This window comes from Lissotriton helveticus, chromosome 1_1 (assembly GCF_964261635.1).
Source record: "Lissotriton helveticus chromosome 1_1, aLisHel1.1, whole genome shotgun sequence".
NCBI lineage: Eukaryota > Metazoa > Chordata > Amphibia > Caudata > Salamandridae > Lissotriton > Lissotriton helveticus.
In genome coordinates this window covers 1313276428-1313297526 of record NC_136057.1, presented here as the reverse complement: position 1 = coordinate 1313297526, position 21099 = coordinate 1313276428, and positions in this window count along the sequence as shown.

The following is a 21099-nucleotide window of genomic DNA, read 5'->3' as shown; positions in this document are numbered from 1 at the left end:
AACTTGTTTCCAGGAATGTTGATTTCCTACAACTGAGAAGTTGTTCCTGAATTTTCTTGGGAAAACATGCAAACACAAACTGATCCCCGATTTATGTCAGTATGTGCCTCAAATGCACATGTGGCCGCCACTACACGTAAAGCTGAAATGTACTCATCAACACTCTCATCCACACTCTGCCTCCTCATGAAGAACTTATGCCTTTTCAAGATAATACTTGTCTCTTCATCATATTGCTTTCCCATGTGGGCTAATGCCTCTTTGTAAGGGATGTATGACGTTACAACGCATACTTTTACATCGCATGCCTTTACAACGCGGTATTTACAATGAATACCTTTACAACGCATAGTGCTTTGGGGTGGTGGATAGTAAATAGTTTAATTTACTATTCCAAATCCAGTTCCCCAGGGACACTAGGGAAGGTGTTGGACAGTAAATTAAACTTATTCCCTATCCTAGAGCGCCCCCCAGCGCAATGCGTTGTAATAGTTTGCGTTGTAAAAGTTGCGTCGTAAAGGCACTGCGTGGTAAAAGTTGCGTTGTAAAGGATGTTTCCCCTTTGTAAGCATCACAATCCTCACCATCACCAGATCTGCCTTGTGGAGGAGCAATAGAAGGTAAATTCTCGAACACCTGCTTGTGTTGCAAGGCCCATGAGCCATACAAGATTGCAACCTTGCTTGCAGGTGGAAACATGACTGCGTCAATGGTGATTAAACGGCTTTAAAAAATGTTTTCCCATTAGCACCACCTAACACTGGTTTTCCCTGGATGCTGCACAGAGGGAGGAGGCTGCGCAAATTGTTGTGAAATGGCCATATTGTGAAGCAACAACCAAAATGTATCATTATATCTTAATGATTATGGAGAAATTCTTCTCATGAAGTAATTCACTTCCTTATAATTTAATTTGGTTTCTTCTCTTTTCCCACTGATAATCATTTATTTAAGATACTACTGGGCTTATTCCATTTCTCAATAGGCTATTTTTGGCTGCAATATTTTTCAAAATTCAAGGGTTTCGGCATAGGCCTCCTTTAGTTTCTTAACCCGTATAGCTGTCCAGTTTCAAAGGCCACTTAATCCTTTTAGTGATCCTCAGCCTTGGAATCTCGTGCTCAGTTTAATAAGTCCTTCACGATCGGAAATCCCCACATAGAGTGTCCAAGTATTGTTCTGCCAATGATGAGGAAGGAAGAAGAAGGTGGTGATGGTGTAGATGGTGTGGATGAGTGCAGTGGATACTTGTTGGCGCGAGATCATCAGATAGTGAGGGATACAGGATTGAACGGCAATCTGAGAGCACCAGGAGCAGACAACTTGGGGAGTAATAGAGTTTATTCTGAAGAGGTAGTGGAAACACCAAGTATTCGGAGACTTCTAGCAACCCGAAACCCCCCGAGTAACTTGCAAGAGTATTTGAGTTATTCATTATTCTTTATTCAGAAATCCTTCTGACAGGTGGTATGAGAATTTGTGTCACTCATGATTTTGTGTTCTATTATTCAGTAGATGGAGATGTTTTACTTTTAAGTTCTACTAGTTATTGGTTTCCCTGTGATTTTATGCTTGTAAAATTTCAATATCTTTATGTATTTCAGTTTTTCAAACAATGTTTCATGCACGTGTATACTTTAACCTGTGTTTGCTTTGTGGTGTGAGGAAAGGGAGATATGATGTGATCTGACTTGTTTCATATCATTGCATTAACAAGGGTATGTGGAATGTTTATGACTGATAATTCTGTTGTCAAGGTGCTATTCTCGGAACACAGAGTGCCAGTTGCCGTTGGCTGGAGAGAGGAGCCACCACGTAATGAAGTGCTTTGAACCCAGTAAGCCTTTTGTTGCATCCTGATCATATTATTCCCTGCTGCTCAGCCTGAGTATGTATGATGTCATTGGAATGTTACTGTGTGCATGATTTGAATGTGTGGTCAGTTTGATTGAGTGGGCTGAGCAGCTGGATGCTGCTCCCGGTGGGGTCTGATTCCTACTCCTAATTCTTCCTTTTAACCTAATTATAATTAATAAATACCTTCTTAAGGACACCTACGTCTACAGGATTTTATTCATTATAAATTACATCATCAACATGCAATAATGGCGACGATAGAGAAAGAACTACGCGTAAAGGAACTAAATTTACAGTTTACAACTACAAGATATGAAGAAAAGAATTTAAATAAAGACAAGCAACGCTTTTTGATGCCCCACCGGTGTCATGACACATCTGACAGCCTACAGGAAACATCTATAAAGGTATGTTTCAAGCGTTGGACTTGGTGGAGCTCTTTGAAGTTTAAAATGGCGAATTTATTAGCAAGAGCGTCAAAATTTCAAGTTATGACAAGTGTCAGAGTAAAACGGTGGAAAACTTAAATATATTTCGTGCTATGGTGTTCAGAACCAAACTTAAATGACTATCTAATTTTGTAAGGGCAAAGATGTGAACTTTTAAGCATTTAATTGAGGCAGCTGCTTTCATTTTGTCTATAACATGTGAAGATAATTGTGACAAAAATCTGGACAATTTAAAAGTAAATTGCAGCTGTGAAACAAATGAGCGCTGTGTTCATGAAAAGATAACTGCCTTTTAATTCATTATCTACAAGCTTGTGTACACGCTGCGAATTTCTTTCCACTCTGAAGCTTCCGCTTTTCTTTATAACCGGAAATTATTTTGAGCAGTGTTTAAGAGGTAATTGTCTGCCAGAGCCATCAACCTAACAGGTGCCAGCGCGCTAAACTCAACGGAGCTGTAACATTCAGTGTAATTTCTTCGTTTGTCATTTGAAACTCTGACACTCACCGTCCTGTTTGGGATGACGGTAAAGTTGTCAGTTGGTTTCCAGAGATCCTTGCCTTTCCCCTGCTTCACGCTGTATGATGACGTCTTCAGAGTGTCCCGAGGAGTTGGCGAAGGGGAGCTCTCCTCGTGTTCTATTTCCGTGATGTCAGCCTATGACTCACCGCCTTTATTTCAACACATCTTCTCAGCCTATGAGTCATTGCCTTTCATCAAGTGCATTTTCATTGTGAGCCATCGGGGCGAAGACATGACAGTGTGAAGGTTGCTGCGTGCCATCATCATTTTCCAAGAGTTTTCCGATGTAAAAGACAATTAATACGCTAATGAGTCATAGATCGAGCCTTTCATTTCCAACAGCGTTTCTGACATGAAGTTTTTCCTTATCTGGGTGTCTGCTTTCGTTTTCATCATCGTGTCACAGCGATTGACACGCTATGCTAATCTAAACCCTGCAAGTACCTGAGATATTTTCATTTATTTTTCAAGAGACAAGGTACTGTTAATATTCAAGCCACGCAATTCATTACAATTAATATGACAACGGTGACTACTTTTATTATTTTAAATTCTTATTTTCCATCAGTCACAGTTATATAAACATTAATGTACATGTTATGTTCTAGTGATTTATGAAACAGTTATTTACTGCAATTGAGAAATTGATTTTTTGGTTAATTTGAATTCAGAATGATTTATTTATTTATATACAGCTTAGATAGTTGAGTACTGAAATTGATGAATTAGTTTATTTATATTATTTTATTTAATGCTTGATTTTAAGAGTCAGGTTTACTATGCTGAGTTCTAACAAAGTTTAAATTTATTAATGTAAATGAACCACATTAGTGCTCAATTAATTTGAGGTGTTCATTAAGTTATTGAAATTTATTGATGAACCACTTAATTAATAGTGCTCTATTATAAAAATAGAGGAGTTCACAATTTACTACAAGTTATTGAAATTTATTGATGAACCACTTAATTAATAGTGCTCTATTATAAAAAATAGAGGAGTTCACAATTTACTGCAAAATAGTGCAAAGTCTACATATATTGCTTAAACATTGAGGAGTTCAATGTGTATAAAATTTTATTGTGGAGCCACATAAGTGCTCATAGATTGAGGTGCTCCTATATTTACAGTAGTCTAAATTCTCCAGTTGGAATTTTATGATGCATAAGTTGCGGAGCCACATACGTGCTCATAGATTGAGGTGCTCCTATATTTACAGAAGTTTAGTTCTCCAATTGGAATTATATGATACATATGTTACGGAGCCACATACGTGCTCATGGTTTGAGATGCTCCATTTTCCTCAGTTATGTTTATTATATGAGGCAACAGAGTCCTCAGTTAAAATTATTCTCGTTTTTATTATTGAACCACACAAGTGCTCTTTTCAATAAGAGGTGTTCAATTACAGAGAGTTGTTAGGAAACCATATACCCATGCATTAGGTGTTATGCGTAATTTTCATTATACTTTATATAAAAGTGTTTGAATAACGTGATAACTCCTACGTCCTAAAAATGTTATTCTATAGGGACGTCACCTTGTTTAATTTATTTCCCTTTTGTTGCTGTTCATGACAGTCTGGCCAATTGCCGTGATTAGTGATAAGTTGGGTTTTTATTTGTAATGAGGAATGGTTGTATATGATTACTCTCTGGTTTTATACGAGAAGATATCATTCCAATATTCATCTTTCGTAATGATATAATATTATTTCATGATATTACTTATAATTAGTCATCTAATTGTTGATTACTAAATTCATGAAATAATTTCACAGTTATTCATTTATATGTACTGCTAATTAGTAATCCTGATATGATATAATTTCACAGTTATTCATTCTCTATGTATTGCTAATTAGTAATCCTGATTTTACCACCATCAGGACATATTGTAATTAATTTCACTTTCTCTCTTTTATTTTCATTGTTATAAAAGAGGGAGATGTGTTGCATCCTGATCATATTATTCCCTGCTGCTCAGCCTGAGTATGTATGATGTCATTGGAATGTTACTGTGTGCATGATTTGAATGTGTGGTCAGTTTGATTGAGTGGGCTGAGCAGCTGGATGCTGCTCCCGGTGGGGTCTGATTCCTACTCCTAATTCTTCCTTTTAACCTAATTATAATTAATAAATACCTTCTTAAGGACACCTACGTCTACAGGATTTTATTCATTATAAATTACATCATCCAGCTGCTCCCGGTGGGGTCTGATTCCTACTCCTAATTCTTCCTTTTAACCTAATTATAATTAATAAATACCTTCTTAAGGACACCTACGTCTACAGGATTTTATTCATTATAAATTACATCATCAACATGCAATACCTTTCCTCATGGACTGATGGTGTGATGGACCCCTATTTACAAGATACATTGGTGAAAAGGAGCCAGCCGAGAGGGCTAAGACCTCTATATACGTTGATGTGAACCAATGCTTTAATGGCACACAGATTAATGTTTCAGTAGTGCTGTGTGAGTTAATAGCGCTATAAATTTCAGAGAAGATCAGGCGCAACGTGTACCTGATGGCAGGAGGCTGATCAGCGTTGTTGGCCTAGTATAAGAGGCCCAAAGACTTTGCCAAGAACAAGTGTTGTGTGTGGCGCGAGCCTAGGCGTTACTCGCCACGCGATGCCCACGCGCGAAGTGCTGCATGCCCTGACATCATCGAGACAAAGGAATGCGATAAGCACCTGCACTCAGTTCACTTTGACTGTAGGCGGATCCTCTGACCCAGACCTCATATGCACGCTGCTTACGTGCTAAGCAGCTTGACAACTGAATTACCAATCATAAACATTCCACAAACCCTTGCTACTGCAATGATATGAAGCAAGTGAGATGACAGTGGGAGAGGTGTGGCGCCGCGGCCAGGGCGACTGACGCTGGAATCTGGGGACCACGGTTCGATCCCCGGCTCCGGCGGCAGGTTAGCCCAGCACCATGTGACTCTGGGCAATAGCTCGCTTAATCTTCCCGACGGCCCCCCAGCGCCTAGAGACCCTTACGGGTGATTGTGCGCTTTACAAATGTGGACTTTACTTTACTTTACAGCAGCATGCTATCTCTATTCTGTGAGGAACTAAAGCTTGCAGTGCTGATGCTACCCCAGCTGTACATTTCCTCTGAAGGAGGGAGGCTTGCACTGTTTCTGTCCAAAGTGCAGCTATTGTGTGAAGAGGATTGTTTCCACTGTTGTTGCCCCATATTATAAAAACACACAGGATAACCTAAGGGCCATATGTATCGAGCACATATGCGTTCGCAAACGCCAAAATTCGCAGAATTTCGGCGTTTGCGAACGCATTTTTGCTAAATGGTATGTATTTAGCAAATATGCGTGCAAAATAAGGAATCGCAAAATTTGTGATTCCTTATTTTGCGATTGCATTTAAGGAATCACAAATTTTGCGATTCCTTAAATGCATTGTAAGAAGCACCAGAAAAGTGCAATTTCGCCTTAAGGAATCGCAAATTAAGTTGGAGGTAATTTGCGATTTCTTTGAACAATTCACTTTTTGCATTTTTCAAAGTGCTATGTGAAGCACATACATGCCCTTAGGGCATTTATGTGCGCCACATGTGCACCGATGCTTATTTCAGGGGTGCAACAGTGTGTCCTTTGGACACCCCTGCACCCTTGAAATTGCATTCTCAATTTGCGATTCGCAAATTGCTAATCGCAAATTGAGAATGTCTTCTCATTCATTCCTATGGGCCTCTAGGCCGATAGGAATGAATGGGGACGTATTCCTTAATTGTGAATCGCATTTTGAGATTCGCAATTAAGGAATATGTAGGATAGAAGAAGTGGACTCAAGATGGCCGCTGGAACCCTAAGCTCGGCTCCACCGAAAAAATAACTTCCAGTAAGATGCCTTCACACCACTGATACACCGCCACCCAGCCGGGAATAAGAAATCGGAACCCCCCAGCTACACGGAGATACAGCTCTGACCCCCCTTGACTCCCGGATCGCGGAGAAATAACCACCAACTACGAGGCGACCCTCCAAACAGAGAAGCAACTCTGCAACTGACCTCCTCATAGAAGACCCTCTCCAAGAAAGATACATCAAGCGGTCTTGCCCCCCAATCCTACCGTCACAATAAAGACACAATAAAGAAAAGCACTCACCAGACCCCCGGCAGGTACAGCCTGATACGTGAGAAGACGAGGAGATAAGCCATATGTGATCCCAGCGGAACCTAACGGATCCCACAGATGGTCGGCACCTCCAGACACCGCTCAAGACGTCAGGACATCCACCGGACCCACATGTGAAGTGATTGCTGCACAACGAGAAGCGACCGCCGCATATCGAGGATCAGTTACGGGATGTAGTAGCTGAAATAATGCGGACCCGGACGATCTCCAGCCTGCCTGCCCCCAAGATGGCGCCCAAGTAGAGACACTGCGCTATTTACCAAGGATAAAAATAAGGGATTAAGCAGGACATCCACCGGACCCACATGTGAAGTGATTGCTACACAACGAGAAGCGACCGCTGCATATCGAGGATCAGTTACAGGACGTAGTAGCTGAAATAATGCGGACCCGGACGATCTCCAGCCTGCCTGCCCCCAAGATGGCGCCCAAGTAGAGACACTGCGCTATTTACCAAGGATAAAAATAAGGGATTAAGCAGGACATCCACCGGACCCACATGTGAAGTGATTGCTGCAAAACAAGACGCGACCGCCGCATATCGAGGATCAGTTACGGGACGTAGTAGCTGAAATAATGCGGACCCGGACGATCTCCAGCCTGCCTGCCCCCAAGATGGCGCCCAAGTAGAGACACTACGCTATTTACCAAGGATAAAAATAAGGGATTAAGCTTACGTCCACCCTGTGGTAAATAAATAATTTATTACCGGATCTATTTTTCAGGATACTCGTACAATTAGGTAGCTCAATAAATAAGAGTCAAGATACGAGGTAGCTAGAGTATACAGGCTTTAATTAAGCATAAAGGACAAGAACAGGACAGCCTGTACGGGGATAGGAATGATGCGCATCGGGGGCAGGGACCAGGAGGAAGGACAACTTTTAATAACAGAACATTAATATATATAGTTAAACAGAATACATGCAGTTCAATACAGTAGGCGTAGCAGTAGGCGTTTCATGTAGCAGTCGCGAAAGATAAGGCATGACTGATGCAACAAAAAGGCGTGTTCAGGGCGTATACATAGACATGTGATGTAAACGTAACAGAATATGTCATAAAAGGGGCGGAAACATGGAGGGGGCTACCTGAGCAGCTGGAACCTCTAACCTAGTGGTGCGCGCAAACTGACAATGACGGGTTACTAGGGAGAACTGGGGGGCTACGACTTCTGCGCTAGAAGAGGAGACTAAAGTCTGGAGTGTCAGAGCGACACGTACCTAAGCATATCTAGTATCTAGTGTTTAGAGAACATGTTGATAGAATCCCAAAAGTTAGCAGAGCAAAGGCTAACAGACATTAAGACTGGTGCATACATAATCCTATATGTAGTGCGTGTGCGGGGAATATTCTATGAATATTAATACAGTATTTCTCTTACATGGAGACATAAAAGCTAGACCATGACGAAAACTATTGATGCGATTCAGTAGCTTAGGAATGCAGAGAAGGAGGGCTGGACTGATAACTAGAATCATAACATACTCTTGGCAGACTGGAGGCAGAGCCAGGCCGAGCCGGGCACTGTGAGGCATGAAAGTAAGCTAAGGGTCAGGGATACAGGTGGGGGCTGTATCGCTCCTCGGAGAGGGTTCAGGAAACAGGAGCTGAATCTGAGTCCGGGCCCTTTTGAGGCCTAGAAACGGGGACTTTCAATTGAATTAACATGCACACTGTGAAACGTGGCAACGTAGCTTTACATAGGCCTGATATTCGTTGTATTCACGAAAACTGGGAACTGGCATACTAGAGATGGACACAACTGTAATTGCGTCTTTAATTGATCATGAGGGAATATATGCATATCGATCATGCACATATGGCATAACATGGGGAACACGTAGGGACACAGAACATGGCAAAATTTACTTTTCCACATTCCCTCCTTGTCACTACGTTTCCATCAGGAAACATCTATATTCATGATACCATCTATCATTTCATACAGTATCATTTGCTCGTCTCGAATTGTCTTGGAACGGGACTTAGAGCGCGGGACTTGGGACTAGGAATACAAGAGGTAGCACAAATGCCGCAAATCGCAGGGCCACATTGTATACAGAGGCCCACCTACCTAGAAATGACAATACTTTCCATCCCCAGGCAGATAGGATACTCCAGAACCAACCGGACCATGTCCAGGTGCCTGGATTCTGGTGTAACTGATGGGCAATTTTATGAAGTCTGGTTATAGCTGAATAAACAGACGGCGCGTTATTAGGAATGAAAATGCAGCAACTAGATCCGATGACTCTACATGCTCCTCCTCTATCGGCCAGTATGACGTCAAGAACGAGACGATTCTGGAGCACGACAAATCTCATAGCAGATTGCTCTTCGGTTAAGTTACCTAAAGCAGAAGCAGTCTCATTCACTACTGCTTCAAGGGTTCTGGTTAATCTACGAATTGACTTACTATTCTGGACAGGGCCTATAAAGAAAAAGAAACCTCTATTGAAGTCTGTATACTGTTCTAGAGCAGTTTCAGTTTGATCGACAATTGGGGACTCGATCTCCCTTCTATGTCTGATGTGTACTAGATGTGTGTTTCTGTGATAATCAGATGGGGCTAGAAAAACTGGTGGCAGTAGGAAGGCAATGTAACATGTACCATCCCAATCGAGGGGCAGACGAACATATGCGGTCTGACCACAAACAAAATAAGAATGACGTGAAGCTTTGAAAACAGATTTCCCACTGTCACTATACTTGACAGTAGTAGTACAATCACTATGTCCTACATGTACGGAACCATTATTTCTGACACATAATTCGCCTTTGACTGGTAGTACTGAAATAGCAGGTAAGTCTGGAGTAGGATCAGACTGAACATTCAGGACCATAAAATTCGAAGAATAATTACCCAAATTATAAACTTCATTTTCTAGATCTAACCCTGTTCTGTGGGGAAGACCTTGCTTGTCTGGAAAACATGTTCTATTCAGAAGGGACACATCATTTGAAGATAACGTTAACATGGACCATGCTCCACACGAACCATTATGTGAAAACGGATAAGGAAAGAGTGGCAGAACTCCCTTCGGTGTCTGGAAAGGGGGGAGTCGACCACACACCCAACAATTGGTGGCATTGCTGGTCTGGTGTGAATAATGCAACATTCTAATGAACGTGTTATTTCGCATAGCGAGACGATAGGATAACTCGTGAGGAGGCAGATCACTAAACGTGTGCTCTACTGTAGCATTAGAAAACTTATTTACATGAGAAATTGGAAAACATAAATGAAATGCATAACTTGTGCAAGTAACCATCAGACTTAGAAATAATAGAAAACTTAGAAAAACGATACATCGAATAGAGTTTTGACTAACTCTCTCACTATGGGGGTCTATCTCATACATGTCAGATACCTGTCTAACCGTTTCACCCGAGGGGGACTTAGACAATTAAACTGGCTGACTTATTTTACTAGACCGGAGTTTCAATCGATATTCCTGCTGCGGAGTTTTCTCCAACAGAGGAACTTTCAGTTCTGGAATTGAATGGATGTTTGATTTAGAGTCTGGTTTCAGGCAGTCTTTAGAATTGGAAATGTCTGCAGAAAAGTCATTAAAAGTCTTGTTTCTGAGTCCGTGAAATTTCTTGACGTGAGACAGGTGGACCCAGCCCTTACGGCCCTCCAACTTCACGGCCGTACGGGTGGTCAGAAGGACTAGCTTCGGTTCCTTCCAGCGAGGCTCCAGCGGACTTGAACGATCAAAATTCCTGATTAAGACCAGGTCTCCGGGAAGGACCTCGTGCGGTTTGACTTCAGTATTGTCTGGAAATGCAGCGGCAACCTGTGAACGACAAGAGTGTAGGGCAGACATCAAGGAAGCTAGGTAATCTGTCAACATATTACTGGAAACATCTGTAATACTGCGGGGTCTAGGTGTACCCCACATGTTCGGGGGGCGGCCGAATACGACCTCATAAGGGGACAGACCTGATCTGGAGTGTGCGACCATGCGCATAAAAAAACAAAGCAACTGGCAGGGCAACTAACCAGTCTACACCTTTTTCTTGACAGATCTTGGCAATACGGATTTTCAAGGTTTGATTATGTCTCTCTACGAGACCGGCTGCTTCTGGATGGCGTACACAATGGAACTTCCACTGGTACCCTAACAAGAGGGAAACATGCTTCATTAACTCAGATGAGAATGGCTGGCCGTTATCTGAATACACGACCCTAGGGAGTCCATAGCGGGGAAAGAATTCACGAACCAACTGCTTGGCAGTGGTCGCTGCTGTGTAATCTGGAACTGGATATGCTTCTGTCCACCTGGACAAAGCGCATACAACTACAAGGACATACTTGAAACCTCGACATCGCTCCATCTGAATATAATCCATCTGGAGGACTTCAAAAGGGTGGTCAGGAGGCTGGAATCCACCTTGTTCCACCGGGACACTTTTACCTGGATTGAATTGACAACATATCATACAAGTACGGACTTTCTGCTTGGCTGCAGCTCGTGAGTGCTTGTTGAACCCAAGGTTCTGGATACTGTCTAACATAGCTTTTTCTCCTAGGTGTGCTGGACTATGTGCAGTATTAATAATGACTTGAACCATAGAGTCGGGGAGAAACCATGTGGCTTTTCCCTTCGTCAACCATCCCTGATCTGTCTGGACCCCTCCTTGTTCGGACCATTTCTTGATTTCTTCAGGAGTAGCATGTAACTGTATGTCTATAACATCTTGTGTAGGGTCCTTAACTGTCATACAAGTAGTCGGATCTGGAGTGGATGTCTGTGTCTTGCTAACTGGAATGTCTGGTGTCTGAGCTGTAAGCTTGGCTGTTCGATCTGCTAGATCATTACCTTGGGAAATAATGTCAGTAACTTTCGTATGTGCTTTGCACTTCATGATAGCGATAGCTGTCGGTAAATGTATTGCATCTAACAGAGCTTGAATGAGGAGACCATGCTGAATCTTGGTTCCATGAGAAGTCATGAAACCTCTCTCCTGCCAGAGCACTCCGAAGTCGTGTACAACTCCGAATGCGTAACGTGAATCAGTATATATGTTTACTTTCAAGTTCTTGGCACGTATGCAGGCTTGGGTCAGGGCAACTAGCTCTGCTGCTTGAGCAGACAGGGTGTCAATACGGTGTGTTTCAATAACTTCAGTGTCAGTAGTCACTGCATACGCGGCTACTAGTTCTCCTGTACTGGTTCTCATACATGAACCATCCACATAAAGTGTCAGGTCGGGATTAGGTAATGCAATGTCGGTCAGATCTTGTCTTGGCTTAGTCATAGTGTTAACAACTTCCACACAGTCATGTGTGGCAGGATTTGAGGTAACTGACGGTAACAGTGTAGCAGGATTTAAAACGTTGCAGCGTCTGATTTCTATGTGTGGCTGGAACAGGGTCAGTTCATAACCTGTTAAACGTGCAATGGTCAAATGCTGAGTCTGTGTTCGGTTTAAAAGAACTTCCACGGAGTGTGGAACTTGTACTGTCAGGGAGTGTCCTAATACTATGGAATCACTTTGTCTGATCGCTAGAGCTGTGGCTGCAACTGACTTGAGGCACGCAGGCAAAGCCTGGGCTACTGGATCTAATGTGCTCGAAAAATAAGCACAAGGCTTGTACTGTCCGGCTTGATCTTGTGTAAGAACAGATAATGCAGTACCATCACGTTCTGTGACAAAAAGTGTAAAAGGCTTACTGTAGTTCGGTGTAGCTAGAACAGGTGCTTGGCATAAAGCTTTCTTTAATTCATTAAAACTAAGTGTATGTTCAGATGTCCAAGGGAGAACAGTCGATACGGCTGCCTCCTGTGTCGTTAACTGTATCAGTGGCTTTGCTAGAAATGCATACTGAGGAATCCATTGTCTGCAGTAAGAAGTAAGGCCGATAAAAGCACGTACCTCCTTCTGTGTCTTGGGCTGTGGAAGACTCGCTATTAACTGGATACGGTCTGGTGTCAACTGCCTACCCCACTTGGACAGTAAGTGGCCTAAGTAGATCACTTGCTGGACACAGAACTGGAGCTTCGAAGGGGACACCTTGTGCCCCATCTCGGCTAGGAAATACAGGACTGTAAGTGACGCTCGCTCGCAAGCACGCTCAGAACGGGCTGTGATCAGTAGATCATCGACATACTGGAGCAGGGCAGTGTCAGCTGGCATGTGAATATTGTCTAGTTGTCTTTTAAGTGCTTGACTATAAATGCTAGGACTTTCTGTAAAACCTTGAGGAGCTCGTGTAAATTTATAGCTCCTTCCATTTAAACAAAAAACGAAAAGGTACTGGCTATCTGGATGAATCGGAACACTGAAAAATGCATTCTTGAGGTCTATTACGGTGAAAAATACAGCTTCAGAATCAATAGCTGTCAACAGAGATGAAATATCTGGAACTACTGGATACTGAGGTATGATACATTTATTAAGTTCTCGAAGGTCAATCACTAATCGATATACTGGAGGTGCATTTGAATCAGTACGTTTCATGACTGGAATGATAGGAGAATTACATATATTGGAGTCAGTTTCTACAACCACTCCTTGAGCTATGAGCTCGTCAATAATTTTGGATAAGGCTGCTACAGCCTCAGGTGGCAATCTGTACTGTCTGATTCGTGGCAGGACTATACCTTGCTTAAGGGTCACACGATGGGGTGTGATTCGCATAAAGCCTACATCAGTTGGACCTTGCGCCCATAAATGCTGCGGTACATTGGACAATCTCGGATCAAAATCTCGTAAAACATAGTGACCTTTGAAATCCCTCAAGAACAATCGTATTCCTTCTGGAGAGCAGCAAATAACTGCACCTAATTCTTTCAATGTCTTAATACCTAACAAATTTTCTGGACATGACTTCGTAAGCAATAAATCAGTAGTTCGGGACAATGGACCAACTTCTAGAGTAACTGGCTTTGATATCTCGTTTACAATAGGCTTTCCTGAAAATCCAAGGGAAACATTTCTAGAGCCTGAGAGCGGAGCCCCTGGAACCTCGTCATGACTGATAGTAGTCCTACTTGCCCCTGTATCAATCAAAAACTTTCTGTCTTTCCCTAATACTTGACTGTGTACATAAGGACCCTCTTGATCTACAGGAATCTCGATGAGAGGCAAGCCTACCTCCCTCTCTAGGCTGTTTCATGAATATGCTTGATACTCTGGATACTCCGACTGGGCATACTGGTACATCTGCTGTGTAACATGCTGTGTTGCAGCGATAGGCTGCGGTGCTGGAACTGTCTGTTGTGCATTCTGTGGCTGAGAAGTCTGTGAAACTTGTTCTTGTCTAGGCGGGCGTGGTCTTTCTTTAGTCTTACCAGTAGCTATATTGTGTTTCAGAACTGCACACTCGTTTATAAAATGACCTGGCTGTTTACAATAATTGCACGTCCCTTTAACGGGAGCTGCAGGATGACTGGCTTGATTCGGACCCCTCTTCTGACTGTCTTGTGGAACAGATTGTGCAACTAGTACTTTCATTTTCGTGTCTTTCATACGTCTTCTCTCGTGTTCTTGTTCTTCCCTGATTCTATTCTGGTGATACTGGAGCATCTGTAACATCTGGGACGGGGTACTAGCTTGCCAAGTGCTTTCGACTTTCAAAACTCGATTCTTAACTTGTGGGCTTTAATTCTCGACTAGTTTAGTAATAAAAAGATGAGGGTATGACTCGCTACCTGTCTTCAAACCACTGTTAATGATAAAGCATTTCTCGAATCTAGAATAAAAATCACTAGTATCTTCGTCCTGTTTCTGTTTACATGCTGAGATTGCATCCCAGTCTTCCTTTTTCGTGGCTAATAACCTAGGCAAAACCTGAATCAATAACTCTGGTAATTCTTTACATTTATCTCCAAGACCGGTACCTGGTACTCGTATCTTATCTTCAGCTTCTAGGACTGCCCAATCGATCTTTTTCTCTCCCACCTCCCATTCTTTTTCCTTGAGTTTCTCATATACCCCTGCGGGCAACAGGACCTTCAACATTTTAATAATATCTGGATACGTGTATTCTCCCATACGGAGCATGTCCTTTAATTCTCGATGGAACCCTGCTGGATCTTTGTCGTGACAGGGAATTAACTTCTTCATCTCTAAGAGTTCCATCTTTGTGATAGGGGTGTAAACAAATACTCGTTGCATTTCACCATCTGGTGTCCTAACTGGGTGTACTTCTCGTAACGGATGCTGTCTATCTATGTAAAACGGCTTACTTTCTGGAGGTGAGACGTGAACAAAATGCGGGTTCAGAAACGTTCTATATTTATGGCGCTGTTCTAAAATGACACTAATTAAATCGGTACCTAAACCTTTCCATTTATACTGGAGTAACTCGTTCAGGATATCATGTAACGGACCTGGATCAGAATGTTGACCCTCATACAATGTAATGAGGTGTTGAATCATATACATACCCACCAGTCGCTGCTCGGCTGGGGGCAGTTTCAGAAACATTTGTGCCACTATTTCGTCTGGAAAAGTGGTAGAATCAGTAATCCACCGGACTGCTGATCTGGCTAGTTCTTGTTCATGCATGGTACTTAATTCACTATAACCGATTCGTGATTTCAGAATGTGATCGGTAGCTTGAAATACCTGCTCTAAAGAACCTTGTTCTGGTGCTGGATGGTGAAAGACTTTCTTGTATTCCGGACATAAATGTCGGTCTGGATATCTAGATTTTCCTACATACGCTATTCTGGCGGTATTCTCGTCTTCTACGTCCTCAGTATCTGAATTACTTTCTTTCTCGCTTACTTGTGTTTCTCTACGTTGTTCGTGTAACCTTATTATTTCTTTGCGTATTTTCTTGTACATACTTTCTATACTACTGATTGTCCTGTGTTTACCCTCGGCTATATTATCACTCCACCTCGTCAGAATTTTCATTTCGTTCGGATCTTTAGTCGGGGAATCTTGTTCCCTTATTAAACAATTGATCAGAAACTTTAATAACATAAGCTGGGTTTCAGATTTCCTGAGAGACATGACTTCACCAATACTTTCTGGATCTTCTCCTGTACGGATGAAGCGGTACATTCTGTCTAGATCTTCTTTCATATTCGGTAGGGTGGCCAAATACTCGGTCACCCGTCTTACACGCAAGGAGTATATAACCATATTATCCTCGCCTGGAACTGGATCATAACAGCATTCGGTAAGAGCTCGCCTGATTTCTGCAACGGACTGATATTTGGGCGTACGCTGTAACGCACGTTCATGTAACTCGACCAACGCTAAACGTTTATTTGGCGGCGGGGTACCAGGAGGACCTCCTCCCGCGGCCCCGGAACTGGAATCGTCGACTGATACTCTTCGTGCTGGTAGAGTGACTGATGTAGCGGGAACTTGTACTATGGGCTGTACTATGGGCTGGACCGGGGGTACCGTAACAGGTGCTGAAACAGGTGCCCCGGTGGCTGGAAGAACAGGAACTACATTATTTACAGGAGCTGGCGGAACAGGATTCGCATATTCTGGGACTGTGTCGTCCAAATAGGACGAGAGAAAAATATCAGCTGCGGTCGGTTTGTGACGTAGCTTAATCGGAACTAATGGCGGCGGAAAATTGCATGGTGCTTCCGGGGTTGCTTTTGGCAAGCCCTCGGCAAGAAGAGGATACATACCCTTAATAAGGGCATTTCTCTGTCTGTCTGACTGTTCGGCTTTAACTCGTTCACCTACTTCGATTAATTCCCTTTCCTGGGTTCTTTCTAAGGATTCTCTACTTAATTCTGACTTTCTGATTTCTTTTTCTGTTCTCCTGTGAGATTCTTTGCGCCATAACTCGATGGCGTCTTTCTGGGACTGTCTGGCTTTCTTTTTCCATAATGCTTCTTCTACTCGCATGATGCACTCGGCATCCCACGTACCTGATACGGGCCATCTATACTTTTCCTCTAACTGTTTGGTGTACTCCACCCATAAATCTAGATACAATATGGCACTTATGCCATGCTTTTGATACATAAAATGACCTGGACTGTCCCGAGGCGGGACAGGAACTGCTTCTTCCAACAGACCTTTTCTAGTTTTTAACTGACGTAACTTGGAGAACAGAGGCATGGCTGAACTGGAGTCTAGACACAATACAATACACAATGAACACGATGATTACTGAAAAACACCACATTCATACCACGACATTGAAAACACATTGAAGAACATTTAAAATAAAAGTTCGGACAAAATACTACCTGGAATACTGAAAACAGAATACATGAATTTCTCGAGAACAGAACTGACTAGAACAGAAACTAGAATGACTGGATGCACTGCTAAAACAGCACGAAACTTACCGGTCCCATAAAGAGACACGTCAGGACCCGCATCCACCTAAGTGGACACTTCGTGTTGGATCTGCGTACCCAAACCCACGGACCAGAGACAAATTAATTGACCCTGTCTAGATACTACCCCAGCAACGGTACTCACCGGGCAGCAAGAACGGAAGGCCTCGGACTGGACTGGACTGCTACGACGACGGACAGACGAACTTCGGACTTCTGTTACAGGTGGGCCTCCGGATACCTCGGACCTTGGACTCTCGGCTTGGGCTCTGGTCGGGACTCACCGCGTTCCTCCACCGCCTCGTCTGGACGCTGGACCGCAACCTCCGTCTCCTCCGTGGGCCTGAGAGATACTTGAAGCAGAAATATCTGCACGTGCACGGTATGGTTCCGTCACGGCTGCAGAGGATCAGGGGGCCTGCGTGGCTTCTCCGGCGCGTGGGGAAAGGGCAAGTCCCTATTCGGGCGCCATTATGTGGTAAATAAATAATTTATTACCGGATCTATTTTTCAGGATACTCATACAATTAGGTAGCTCAATAAATAAGAGTCAAGATACGAGGTAGCTAGAGTATACAGGCTTTAATTAAGCATAAAGGACAAGAACAGGACAGCCTGTACGGGGATAGGAATGATGCGCATCGGGGGCAGGGACCAGGAGGAAGGACAACTTTTAATAACAGAACATTAATATATATAGTTAAACAGAATACATGCAGTTCAATACAGTAGGCGTAGCAGTAGGCGTTTCATGTAGCAGTCGCGAAAGATAAGGCATGACTGATGCAACAAAAAGGCGTGTTCAGGGCGTATACATAGACATGTGATGTAAACGTAACAGAATATGTCATAAAAGGGGCGGAAACATGGAGGGGGCTACCTGAGCAGCTGGAACCTCTAACCTAGTGGTGCGCGCAAACTGACAATGACGGGTTACTAGGGAGAACTGGGGGGCTACGACTTCTGCGCTAGAAGAGGAGACTAAAGTCTGGAGTGTCAGAGCGACACGTACCTAAGCATATCTAGTATCTAGTGTTTAGACAACATGTTGATAGAATCCCAAAAGTTAGCAGAGCAAAGGCTAACAGACATTAAGACTGGTGCATACATAATCCTATATGTAGTGCGTGTGCGGGGAATATTCTATGAATATTAATACAGTATTTCTCTTACATGGAGACATAAAAGCTAGACCATGACGAAAACTATTGATGCGATTCAGTAGCTTAGGAATGCAGAGAAGGAGGGCTGGACTGATAACTAGAATCATAACATACTCTTGGCAGACTGGAGGCAGAGCCAGGCCGAGCCGGGCACTGTGAGGCATGAAAGTAAGCTAAGGGTCAGGGATACAGGTGGGGGCTGTATCGCTCCTCGGAGAGGGTTCAGGAAACAGGAGCTGAATCTGAGTCCGGGCCCTTTTGAGGCCTAGAAACGGGGACTTTCAATTGAATTAACGTGCACACTGTGAAACGTGGCAACGTAGCTTTACATAGGCCTGATATTCGTTGTATTCACGAAAACTGGGAACTGGCATACTAGAGATGGACACAACTGTAATTGCGTCTTTAATTGATCATGAGGGAATATATGCATATCGATCATGCACATATGGCATAACATGGGGAACACGTAGGGACACAGAACATGGCAAAATTTACTTTTCCACAACCCTCCACGGGACCCACAGGAACATCAACTTGGTTGCACTCCGACAGTCACAGACTACGTACTGAGGAATCCGCCGAATCGAGGTCCCAACCGATCTCCCTCTTGCCTGCCCCCTAGATGGCGCTCAACATTAGGAACTCGCCCCGGTAATTGTCCAAGAACTCTCTCCCCACGACGCAACAAAGGGGCAATGACCTCCACTTTAACAGCAAGAGCATATCGAGGGTCAGTTACGGGACGTAATAGCGGAATCAACGCGGACCCGGTCGATCCTCATCCTGCCTGCCCCCAAGATGGCGCCCAAGTCGGGACACAACTCACAGGGACTGAGCTGACACAGACCGTGTTTGGCACCTCCTTCCCCTGCCTGACCCCAAAATGGCCCCCAAAACGGGACCCCACCCATAAAAAGCCCTACCAAAAGAAACCATCGGCACCTCAATCATTTCGGACCCACAGGCCCCAAGTGCGGCCAAACCTCATCAAAATATAGTGAAAACACCCACTGGCACAAGAGACGCCCAGAAGGTCATCGACCATAAAGCCCAAGGGACTTTCACCATATCCAGACATACAGGAGTATAAGAAGCATCACTATTGACGAAAGTTCCAACGTGACCTTAAACAAAACGGTTCCACAGGTCCCAGTTGAGGCCAATCTACGACACTAGCCTCAGGTAAGACCTCACGGCCCTTCACACTCCCCAGCCCCAGACGCTCAGAAACACAAGAAGCGTCAGTTTTGGAGAAAGATCTAGCGCTACCTCATTCTAAGCGAGCACACAGGTCCCAATTGCTCCCTATCACTTCCCCTTCCCTCACCGGAAACGCTGCAGCGCTCAGCCCTTTAGCGTCCCCACCTCAGACACCTAGAATCGCCCCCCGCTTGACCTTGACCCTCATTCATCGCACACCACCTAGTCACCGCGCCCACTGGCCCCTAGTTCCCTCCCCCCTCCCCCTCCACTAACACACACTCAGCCCACAGACAACCCCCCTCCATATCTAGAGACCAGTGGCTCCCCCAAGCCAAACGCCCCACCACTCCGCCTCTCACCATGACTATCAACTCCAACCCCCTATCCTCCCCACTCATAAAACGTCACGGGCCCAACTCCTTCGTCATCACCCCCCCATCACACCTCTCGCACAAAGCAAGAAAATCCCTTAAACACAAACTCATCAGGCAATTCCCCGAATCCCTCTTCGTAGATGTCTACCACTGCCCCTCAAAAGGCCAAATAAAAATGGACCTCATCTTCCACACAGCCAGACCAGGCTATTGGATCTCCAACCTGAGTGAAAATCGCCTAATAACCAAAACTACCAGGACGATCCATGGCTGCAAGCTCTCCTTCTACACCCCGAACCTCTTGCCCATTTACGGGATCACCTCAGTAACCATTTACTCCAATGGCACAGCCCTGATTCAAGTCAACAACGCCAATCTGGAGGCCTTTGACCGCTTATTCCCCTCTCTACTAGCAAACTCTGTCACACCTGACGCCTACCAAAACCACCAGCCCCATACGATGATCAACTCCCCTACAACATCCACAAGGAACACAGTCACCCCTATACATCCCTCATCCCTCTACAAGCCCCTAGAAAACAAGGCCACAACACCATACACCACCACAATCCACACTCCAGAAGCACTCCCGAGGCGGACCACCCCCTCACCAGATCCAGTGGACAAGACGGCCAACCCCAAGCCCTCCCACATCCAACCCCTACTGGCCCTCAAGATAAACCACCCTCCACCCCCTAATTCCACTCACCACCTCCCCAAACCACGACCCAAGTAGTCGCCCAAACCCTATCAGACACTCTAATTAACCCAAGCACACACCACAACCAAAACATCCCCCAACCGCAACCCCCCCCACTCAAGAGGGGCCACACTGCCGCCTCACCCGCATCGAAAACCAAATAGACACCATAATACAAGGCCTAAACCTTATCCTCACCAACCTCTCGACTGGACACAACCCCAACCCCAAGACCCAGCCCTCACCCCCCTACACCTATACCCCCCAGCCAAACTAACTCTCCTCCCCACCCCAACACACAGCCCCCCTCCCCGCCCTTGGCCTGGAGACCCAACAAAACGGCGAAAGCCATGACCTGGGAAGAGGCGCTCGAACT